This window comes from Theropithecus gelada, chromosome 3 (assembly GCF_003255815.1).
Source record: "Theropithecus gelada isolate Dixy chromosome 3, Tgel_1.0, whole genome shotgun sequence".
Taxonomy (NCBI): domain Eukaryota; kingdom Metazoa; phylum Chordata; class Mammalia; order Primates; family Cercopithecidae; genus Theropithecus; species Theropithecus gelada.
This window is the reverse complement of record NC_037670.1, coordinates 92,551,895-92,562,579: the sequence shown is the minus strand read 5'-3', so window position 1 is coordinate 92,562,579 and position 10,685 is coordinate 92,551,895. Positions and strand designations below refer to the sequence as shown.

General features: G+C 38.6%; 1 long non-coding RNA gene across 3 annotated transcripts; it reads left to right on the top strand.

The window, feature by feature from the left end:
* The first annotated feature begins 4,979 nt into the window (after positions 1 to 4,979).
* Positions 4,980 to 9,124, top strand: LOC112620890. 3 transcript variants are annotated; one of them, XR_003118610.1, is made up of 5 exons: positions 4,980 to 5,027; positions 5,193 to 5,263; positions 5,642 to 5,749; positions 6,998 to 7,171; positions 8,753 to 9,124. It is a non-coding gene; the product is annotated as an uncharacterized LOC112620890 (long non-coding RNA). The 3 variants fall into 3 exon arrangements; XR_003118612.1 differs by having other exon boundaries at positions 6,907 to 7,171; XR_003118611.1 differs by lacking the exon at positions 5,193 to 5,263.
* Positions 9,125 to 10,685: the final 1,561 nt, after the last annotated feature.

The following is a 10,685-nucleotide window of genomic DNA, read 5'->3' as shown; positions in this document are numbered from 1 at the left end:
GAACCTTGAGTGGGGCAGGAGGAAAAGCAGAGCTAGGTGTCATTTTAATAAGGAACATATTTGTTTCCTCCATTTATCTGGCCCTCCCTGATGGCGCTCCAGAATTCCAATCCCACATGATTAACAACCTAGTTTCCCTTTTCTGCTTGAAGGTCCATTCTCCTCTCAATTTGAGATACAAAGCTGCATTTCCCCACGAAAACAGTTCCCTCTCTTTTCCTTCACTGCTACTGTCCTTCTCTCAGACCACCAAGCTTAAAATCTCCAGATGCCCAAACAACAAAGATGGCAGCCCGCTCCTCCCTCTGAGAGTTCTGGCCCAGGGAGTTTTCAAATTTCTGTAGATGGGAGAATACTAGCGGGAGTGGCTGGAGGGCCCGGTTAGCAGGTTCCACCCAGTGAAAAGAAATGAGATCGGGGACCTGCTTAAAGAAGCTGCATGGTCATGCTTTCATAGAGCAGCTGTTCTGTGCTGGGATACCACTTCCACTTTGGTCGACTTGGCATCTCCAATGCCCGCAGGCTGGAACAACTAAGACGTGGAAAATGCAAAGATGGTGGCCCACCCTTCCCTTTGGAAGCTCTCTTTTCAAAAGAAGACATACATGTGGCTAACAATCATATGAAAAAAAGCTCAACATCACTGATCATTAAAGAAATACAAATCAAAACCACAATGAGATATCATCTAACACCAGTCAGAATGGCTATTACTAAAAAGTCAAAAAATAACAGATGCTGGCGAAGTTGTAGAGAAAAAGGAATGCTTATATGCTGTTGGTGAGAGTGTAAATTAGTTCAGCCATTGTGGAAGACAGTCTGGCAATTCCTCGGAGTCCTAAAGACAGAAATACCATTCGATCCAGCAATCTCATTACTGGGTATATACCCAAAGGAATATGAATCATCCTATTATGAAGACATATGCACACGTATGATCATTGCAGCGCTATTCACAATGGCAAAGACATGGAAGCCCATCAATGATGGACTGGATAAAGAAAATGTGGTACATATACACCATGGAATACTACATAGCCATAAAAAAGAACAAGATCATGTATTTTGCAGGGACATGGATGGAGCTCGAGGCCATTATCCTTAGCAAAATAACACAGAAACAGAAAACCAAATACTGCATGTTCTCACTTATGAGTGAGAGTTAAATGATGAGAACACATGGACACATAGAGGGGAACAGCACACATTGAGGCCAGTTGAAGGGTGGTGGGTGGGAGGAGGCAGAGGATCAAGATAAATAACTATTGGGTACTAGGCTTAAAACCTGGGTGATGAAATAATCTGTACAACAAACCCCCATTACATAAGTTTACCTATGTAACAAACCTGCATGTGTAGCCCTGTACATAAAATAAAAGTTAAAAAAATAAAATAAAATAAATAAAAACTCAAGAGCAGCTTGGCCATCACTGTAATTATTATCATTCAGGTTTTTTTTTTTTTTTTTTTTTTAAATCAAATGACTCCTTCATCCCCTGCTTCTTTTCCATTTTAATTCCTACCACTCCTCATCTATTCATGTTCAGCTTATTGAAACCTATTTCCAAAGAGCTCTCTTGGCGTCATGTTCCCTATGCTCCAATCCTCCTGCACACTATGCCCAGGAGGAACCCCCTAAAGTATGGATTTCCACAGTCAGCTCCTGGTCAGAACCGTTTTGAGCCCCCTGCTATCTAGCCGCTGAAGAATAAATCCCTTTAAAGCTTCTACAACCAACCTTATTCCAGCATTATCATCCAAAATCCCCTAGAATACCCTCCATGGAATACCCAATATCCCTCCTTTCTTTCCAGCTACACATAAAAACAGCCCATTCAATTTCACTTCCTAATTCTTGGGCTTGATATTCCCCCTACTTCAGTGTTTCCCAAACTTCACTCATTCTGGTACCTCATCATGATTTTTCCACTACCAATTGCCACCTGAACTACTTTTTACTTAATATTTCCTGTAAATTCACTCTTATTTTAAGTAAGATAAATACTTGAAAGATTAACTTCTATTAGTACCATAAATGAAAAAAAGGGATATCTATTGTAATAAACAGGCAATAACTATATATAAATGTTATTTTAAAGGAGCAATCATATTAAACCACGTACTTTTTGTCTGCTAACATTTATTGCTTATTCTGTGAGTGTTATAAAGGAAGCTTAAACAAGTGTTAGGAGAACTTTAAGTCACATCAAAAACAACAAAACTTATTTCTGAAGAATTGAAAGTAAGTCAAAAAATAAAACATTCTCAACCTGTCATCTTAATGTTATTGATTGATCAGTCCATCTGTTCCCAAAAATCATTTAATGTACACAAAGTTTGGAAAACACTGCTGTACATGAGATACTTTCATTACCTTTTCCTGCCGATCTCAACTCTGCACATTTTCCCAGACCTGCCTAAAGTTCCACCACCTCCCACAATGTCCTCTTGAAATTCAGGGCACTGTGACTGCCCCTTCCTCTGGCAGCCTGGGCACGCGTCTCTTTTATTTTAGGAAGTGTATTTTAGGAAGTCACTCCACTCTGCTTTTTAATGACTCATATACATCTCTCAAGTTTATTTATTTATTTATTTGGTCTCCAGTAATTATAGCTGAAAGAAAGGTTTTTGAAAGTGTCTTTTTAATCCCCTGATACTGAGCATCACACCTTCTGTGGAGTGACTCTATGAACAGCATGAATGACTAATGAATTAGCACTTACTCTCTTTAACTATTTATGAGGACATATCTCCGCTAGTAGATAAGGATCCCCTCAAAGGCTGTGCATGAGTTTCTTCTAGCCTCTAAACTCAGCCCAGTGGGAGTATATTGCAGGATTGCTAGAAATATTTGTCAAAAGAGTAAATGACACTTCCTAGAGACACTACACCATAGACAGCATTTGACAACAACAAAAAAGAAGCCGCCCTTTTAGAAGCATACTGTGTTCAGTGCCTCTGCAGCTTTCCTCCACCTTTGGAGAATTACAAGTTTCATTCTAATGCTATCCTGGACTTGCTGACATAGTGTTTACATTTATTAATATATGGCATATCCCATATAAAACTCTGCACACTCATCTAAAATGCTGGTTGTTATCACCTTCAGTTATCACCAAATACCATAAGAGATGTTTAGTCTTAATAGACACCTAGGCATATGTGTGGTATTTCAAGAAAGAATTATCTAAAAATTCAACAGACATGTCTTCAAGTTCAAAATCCGTATAATTCCAAAATGTCTTTTGTCCTCCAAATCAGTCAATACATTTTAAGATAAGATGGTGTTTAACAAACTTTGCCTTAATAGTTTACATTATCTCTAAAACACAAACAGATAAAAATATTCCATTTGTAAGTTAGCTACAAGGAAGTTGAGAAAACTGGAATAAATAATATTTTTGCTTTAAGTTTTAAAAATGAGTCATAACTAAAGCTTTTAAGCAAATTGTAACTAATAATTATGACTTCATAATTTCTAGATTCTGTACACTATCCATGAAATCGTATTAAAAATCACTATTATGAATAAATGATAATCATGTAATTAAGTTAATGGGGGCATAAAAGAATCACTTTAAGCATATACCTGAAACTCATCATTATCTCCTAGTAATTGCTATGTAAAAACCAGACATTAACACAGATAAGTTAATATCAATCCTAAATTAGACCCACGGAATATAGACTTAAGACATTTTTAGGGAATTAGGAAGACCTTCAATAAATGGAAGGCATTGGAATTTTCACTACATGCTTTTTGATCTTAAAAATAAATTTTTAAAATCTATCTTTATTAATTGTGGTAAAAAACTTAACATACAATTTACCAACCTATTTGTGTTTACACTTACAAATTGTAAATTCAATAGTATTAAATATATTTACGTTGTTGTACAGTCTCCAAGTGTTTTCATCTTGTAAGCTGAAACTCTATATCCATTAAACAACTCTCATTTCTCCTTCCCTTAAGCCCCTGGCAACTACCATTCTACGTTTCAGTTCTGTGAATTTGACTACTCTAGATACCTCATGTAAGTTGAATCATACAGTATTTGTCTTTTTGTTTCTTTGGTGTGTTTTCCAAGCTTAATTGAAACTTAATTAGGATGAAGCCAAGTTACCCTCCAACATTTATTGTCTATCTATTCAGTACAACCCACTGTGCTAATTTAATATTATTAACCTTATGAGGTAAGTTATGCGCACTTTACAGATGAGGAAACTGAGACTTCGTGAGGTGAAACATCTTGTCAATGGTCATAAATCTAATAAGCAGTGGGGCTGCTGATTGCAACTTTATCTAACTTCAAAACACAGTCTCTTAAACATACCTGTATGATTTTTGAAATATTTAAACTTTTTAGGGGATTTCAGCCATCTACATATTTTAAGCAACTCAGAGTGTTTTGTTTTGTTTTTTGCCTTTGATGGTTAATGCCACATGGGTTCCTGCTTTTTAAAAATAAACTACTTTATTCTAAACCATGTCTCAAGGTATTATTCTATTCTATGTCATGAGGTTTATTCTAACACATGTCCCATAAGCCCACAGAATAACAGTTACCTTCCCTTTATTTAAAAGCAAGACTTGATCTAAGCAGTTGGTTTGTTAAATTTTTCTGGAAATGATACAACTTCCTAGTGTGTAGCACATATCAATAGTGAAAGGAATATTATTTTTTAAAAAGCAGCACTTACATTTGTGGAAGTGAGCCCCAGCTTCTTCAGTTCAGACACATGGTTTTAGTGAATAGAAGTCACTCTACCAAAATCGGGTACTCTTCAAACACGCCTTGCTCCATATGCAGGCAGGCGACTGCACCCCTGCTTCCTGAGCCACCTGGGACTTGAAGTTCTACCGGTGTGGCTCCAAGGCTGCCCAACCAGAAACCCCAAAAGGTAAGAGAACTACGATACCCACAATTCAGGCTCCTCAGCCGAAACCAGAAGAGGGCGTATGGCTAGAGTTTCACCCTAAGAAGAAAGGGGAAGCAGGTGGAAAAGCAATTAAAAAAAAAAATCAGGTGAGTATATCTAAGAACAATCTGTAAATATAATCTTATTTCTATGAAAGGAAATAAAAGTGGTTTAATGATTGCCAGGGAGTAAGAAGGCACCCTCAGTCTTGGCAATAACTAAAAAATATTTATGCAAACAAATCCTCATGCAGCTGGAACTTGCCCCACCAGATTCTCTTTCGGTGATTCAGAGCTGAGGGTGCCTCACTGCCCTGTGGAACAGGTGAATAAAGTCTTCCCTGGTGAGTGACAGGGTCTAACTAGTTCCCCCCACATCAGCACTGTGACTGTCACTCAAAAGGTGCTAAAGACATAATGGAGACCTTTTGGCATTTCACCTTCTAAAGTGCTCTGGATTTTTAAGATAACACTTTAAAATGTAAGAATAAAGTTTTCTTGATATTTTCTTCCATTTTACTTTCCATTTCTGTGTTTTGTGTTTTACTTCTGTATATTTCAGTATTATTTTGTTCAAAATTCAAGAAAGAGAAAATTAGAAGGAAGGGGAAAAAAAGTAAAACTTAGTAAAATGCAATGTGCAATAATAGTTTCACATTTTTTTCCAAAATCAGCAACAGAGAATGTTAAAAACAAATGTGTTTCTCCATTTGCTCATACAGCATCTCTTTCTAGCCTATTATTTCCTGTTAGACACAGCCCAGAAAACGAATAGAGACAAGTCCTGGCTGGGTCTGGGTTCAGAAACATAATAGAAGGATTCATCTAAAGTAAGTAAATGGCAGAATGACATCTGCCATGTCATTCTGAGTGACAAAGAAAAAGTTTCCTTTCCCTTTTCTGCACTTTCTCTCCTACTGTTCTAACTGCCCCTTCCTCCCTGATGCATCCCGGGCTGTCATGCTGCCAAATCACCTAATCCACCCAGATTCCCTTTGAAGTTTCCCCTTGACTCATCCCACAATCCACACTGAGCTGTCTGTTTCTCTTTGTCACAGGTTCCTCAACTCTCTACTGGAATCTAGCTTTCCTTTATGTCATTATATTTTCTTCCAAAACAAATGGTTCTTAATTTACCCAGACCCTACAGATGGCGTTCTGCATGGCGTTTCTCCTCCCTGAAACTATCTTTCCTCATCTTTAAATGTTCAGAGATTTCATTTTTTCCAAAGCTCAATGAAAAACACTCTTCACCAAAGATGTCCTCCTCAGTTTGTCTTAATCTGAGTTATTCTCTTCCTCCTAATCAATTTCATAATGTTGTATCTGCTCCTCTCATGACACATTGTGTATCTTGTTTCATTGGTTTACGTGGGTGTGTGTGTACCTATGCAGCCTTACATTCCTATTTGAAGGCAAGACTTTATTGTATCCCCACCTCATTAACTCATTAATGTACATGTAGATGTTTGTGATAAACAATCAATGCATAAAATAACTGAGATATTAACTCTAAGGTGTGTGTGTGTTAATGCCTAACGCCATTTTTATCTCTCCCAGAAAACATTTACATTTAAAAAACTCTCTAAATGCCATGCATGATGAGTACTGTTATCAGAATCCCCCTGCAGTCTAGTCTGGTGTGGCTCCCACAGCCTTTATTTGCAGAAAGGCAAAGTATTAAATCTAGCAATTGAAACCTTGACAGTACCCGAAATGAAAGCCCTAGTGGGTCAGCACTCACTGTTTACCAGCTCCAATCCCTGCTGTGCACTTGCCTTTCTAACAGCTTCCCAAGGACTGGGCTCCCTAGAGTCCTCAGTCCCATGGTCTTGGAGACCTGGCCCTACCTCTATCTATGATTTCCGATTATCAACTCCAGCATTTATGGATCCCTTCCCCTATTATCTAATCTACTGGCTCTAAAGAATAAACTCTGCACTTCGGACTATTTAAATAGTTCTTAACCATTGATCTCCTCCCCCAGGGAAGGGAATTCTTTCAACAGTTGCTAGTTCCCCACACCTCTGCTTCTATGGGATTCTTCTGGTCCCCACATGCTCTGCTGTGTCTTCTAGCTGTCAGCCACTGTGGAGGAAGTGAACCTTCTAGATCCTGATGACTTATACAATGAGTTTTGTGTCGAACATCAGACAAAAGGGCTGGCTGGTGAAGGTGGCTGTTGTCTGGAAAGTCCTCCCAGCTCTCCTCTAATTATGTCATAAGGACTGGAGGCCCCTTAGCCTGCTTGTGTGAGTATCACCAGCTATGTAAAGTTGGGGCCTTAGCTCATCCTCAGCACGTGGCTCAGGATCACTTCCTTAAGAAAGTCTCTTCTGACCTCCTTACCCCTACCATGTTTCTTGTACTGACTTATGCAATGGTTACAACCAACATAGAAGCTGAAATCCCAATGACTTACTGTCCCAGCTGCCCTTGTAGATAAGGGAGAGGCAAAGCACTTAGAATGGCAATCAGACATGGCTATCTGGGACCAGGGATTAGGAACTGATGACACAAAGAAGCAGTGACAGAAGAGAACCCACTGTTGTGGTGAGCAGAGGCAGCTGTGCAAACAACATGCTGTTCCGGATGTGACTGTGGTGGCCGTGGGGTTCAGAGTCCAGGGCTCATGGCGTTGGTCATGCAAATTGTGGTTCCTGGGTCTTAGCAGAAACAAGGAACTTATTCAGTGGCATTGCTTTGGCTGCTGCTCTGGCTTCATAAGCCATGTGCCTGATTCTTCAGCCCCTCCCAGCAATTCTGGGACTGAAGTTTGGTGTGTTGCTCTTCAGTTTGAATCTGCCACAGTCATTTGCTGTTGCTTGAAGCCAAAACTCTGAGTGATACCTACCTCTCACACAACTCTTACCACATTGTCACTACCTATCCCAGTATATTTAGACTCCATCAGATCAAGTACTGGATTTTACTTATCTCTAAATATCCTAAATCTCCACAGTGCCTGGCTATAGTACATGTATATATATTTGACCTACATTAAACTGGTCAATGAAATGAGGAAGTCTTGCTTAAAGTTCCTTCTAACTTAAAATTTGCCTGACCACATGGAAGCTGTCAGGTTGCTCATTAATGCAGAGGTAATTTTTTTCTCTTAACTAGGGTTAGAATTTAGACTCTACCCCTTCTCTGTATCTCAGAGGGAGCAGAACTAGTGATTTCCTACGCTGGAGAGGGAACTCAAACACACAAGCTATTGCTTGTTGTTATTTAATAATCAAAAGGATTTTTGTTTCCTTTTTTTTTTTTTTGTAGCCTTCAGTGACCTGTGTCGTATGTTAAAGTCACCATGTTTGCCCCCTGTAGTACAAATATACCAGAAAGAGTGATAGGAAACAGCATATTCCCCCCTTGTTCAGATTTTTCTCAGTATGACATTATCTTGGAAAAAGAAAGGGCACATTTGCAAACTTGGAAGAAAGTTCCCCCTGGAGTTTTTTCTCTGTCCTGTTTCAGTATGTATTGACACTCAGAACCTGGGCTGCTATGACATCCGTTTTCTGGGTCACTTTGTCCCTGAGTCATTGTCATCCTGTAACTTTCTGAAAACATTTGACTATGCCATTTACCAGTTAATTTCAGTGAATAGCTTAAATCATAGTAAAATGTTAGGACCAGAGTAAATTTAGGTCAGATTGATTTTATTTCCCCAGATTAAGAAAGTGAGCCAAGTTGTTGTAACAATTTCATAGTTTCCCTCATTACATTTTTTGGAGCTTTACTTAACCATAAGATGAATCATCCATAAATTGACCCCCACAAAGCTGTGGCTTAGATGTTCATCACTCTTTTCTGTCATTTGTTGCTTTCAGGATAACACGCAAGGAAATGTGGGCCAACTCTTCACATGAGCACAAGATATTTCCATGCTAGCCTTTTGCAAGTAACAGCAGAGAGAGCTCTGTGCAGTTTTCACTGGAATGCCTATGAATTACTTGAGTCATAATTGTAATCTAAAGAGTTGTCCATTTGTTGACGCTTTTGTATTTGTATTGGTAGAACTGCCACTATCAAAACCAAGATCACTCTTTGGGAAGATCTTTAGCTGTCTTTATATCAACTTCTCTGGAGTTTATGTGATTTTCCAGAAAATTTCCAAGACATAGTTTTGTCCCTAAGTCCCATGAATATGTAATATTTTGTGTCTCTCTATTAAAATAGCACTTTTTGTGCATTCAATTAACCAGTATATGTGTATGTGTCTGTGTGTTGACAAACATATCAATTACTTCACCCACTTTAGTGGGAAAAATAATTTTCTCAGAGTTTCTGGAATACCAGATAGTGAGTAAGTTCTTTAATGGAATATCAATGTTTAATTATATTCTATAAAGCTCACAATCTAGAAACCCAAGACAAGGGGGTGGCGGATATTCCTAATTCATTTTCTAATATGTTTAGATAATAGGCTTCATTATCTATCTCTCTATCTATCTATGTAAATATCTTGCACATTTTAAAATTTTGCACAAGAAAATGCAAAACTTTTTAAAAATATTAACATCTATTCACATACTTTTACGTCTGTGGACACCGTTAGTGGGATTTTACGAGTAAGTAAATTTTTCTGACAATTGGAAACTCTGTAAGAAAGAAGCAGTACATTTTATATCCTGGTAATATTGTCTCTTGTTTTTCATGTACCTAATAAGTGTTATGCCACAGTGAAGTTTATTCTCTAACCTGAGATTAAAAGGTTGAACACAGAGACACAGAGAGGTTCACTGACAAGGGGCCAAATCCCAGTGTTCTCTGACATAGAAGAGGAATGCTTTAAGTTACTCATTCAATACCCCATAAGAATTTCCACTTCGAATGTTGGAGTCTATATGAGGCTGGCTTCTTGTATTTTTACACATTCTTTTGGTGCTAACATGTTCATTCTAACTGTATTAGCTTTCAATTGCTGCTGCAACAAGTTACCACACATTTGGTAGTTTAAACCACACAAATTTAATGTCTTACACTTTTGGCAGTCAGGAGGCTGCTACAAGTCTCACTGGGCTAAATTCTAGGTGTCAACAGGATCATATTTCTTTCTTTCTGGAGGCTCTAGGGGAAAATCCGTCCCCTTGCCTTTTCTAGCTTCTAGAGGCCACCCACATTTCTGGGGGTAGATTTCTTTTTCCCTCTTCAAAGCCAGCAGCTTCAGGCTGAGTGCTCTCTTGTCACTTCTCTGATCCTTCCGTCGTTACATCTCTCTCACTGACTACAGCCAGAAAAGCTTCTCTGCTTTGAAGGACTCATTATCACATTGAGGCCACCTGGATAATCTGGATCAGCCCCTTCCCACTCACCATCTCAAGGTACAGACCCTTCATCACAACAGCAAAGTTCCTTTTGCCGTGTAACATATTTACACATACCAGGGATTGGGGCGAGGACATTTTGGAGGGGCCATTGTTCACCTACCACACAGGGTTACTTCCTCAGGAAATTCTCCATGTAACATTCTAGGTTGGAGTTGAGTCCTGTATAGGCTACCCATTGGGGAAAAGAGACCGTCTCTTAATTTGCTACTGGACCTGTGTTAGAAGAAGATGTATGATTGAAGAAGCATAAAGAAAGGCATGGTGTCCCCAAAACATCACCTGCCTGTGGGCTGTCACTTATTATTTTATTATGATAGACACATGATTCAGTTTCAAACATGGTTTGCTCTCAAAAACAATTAAATTAGATTAGTTAAACAAGATGATATTAAAATGGAAATACAACTTAAAGGGACTGCCATGGCAAGGATTC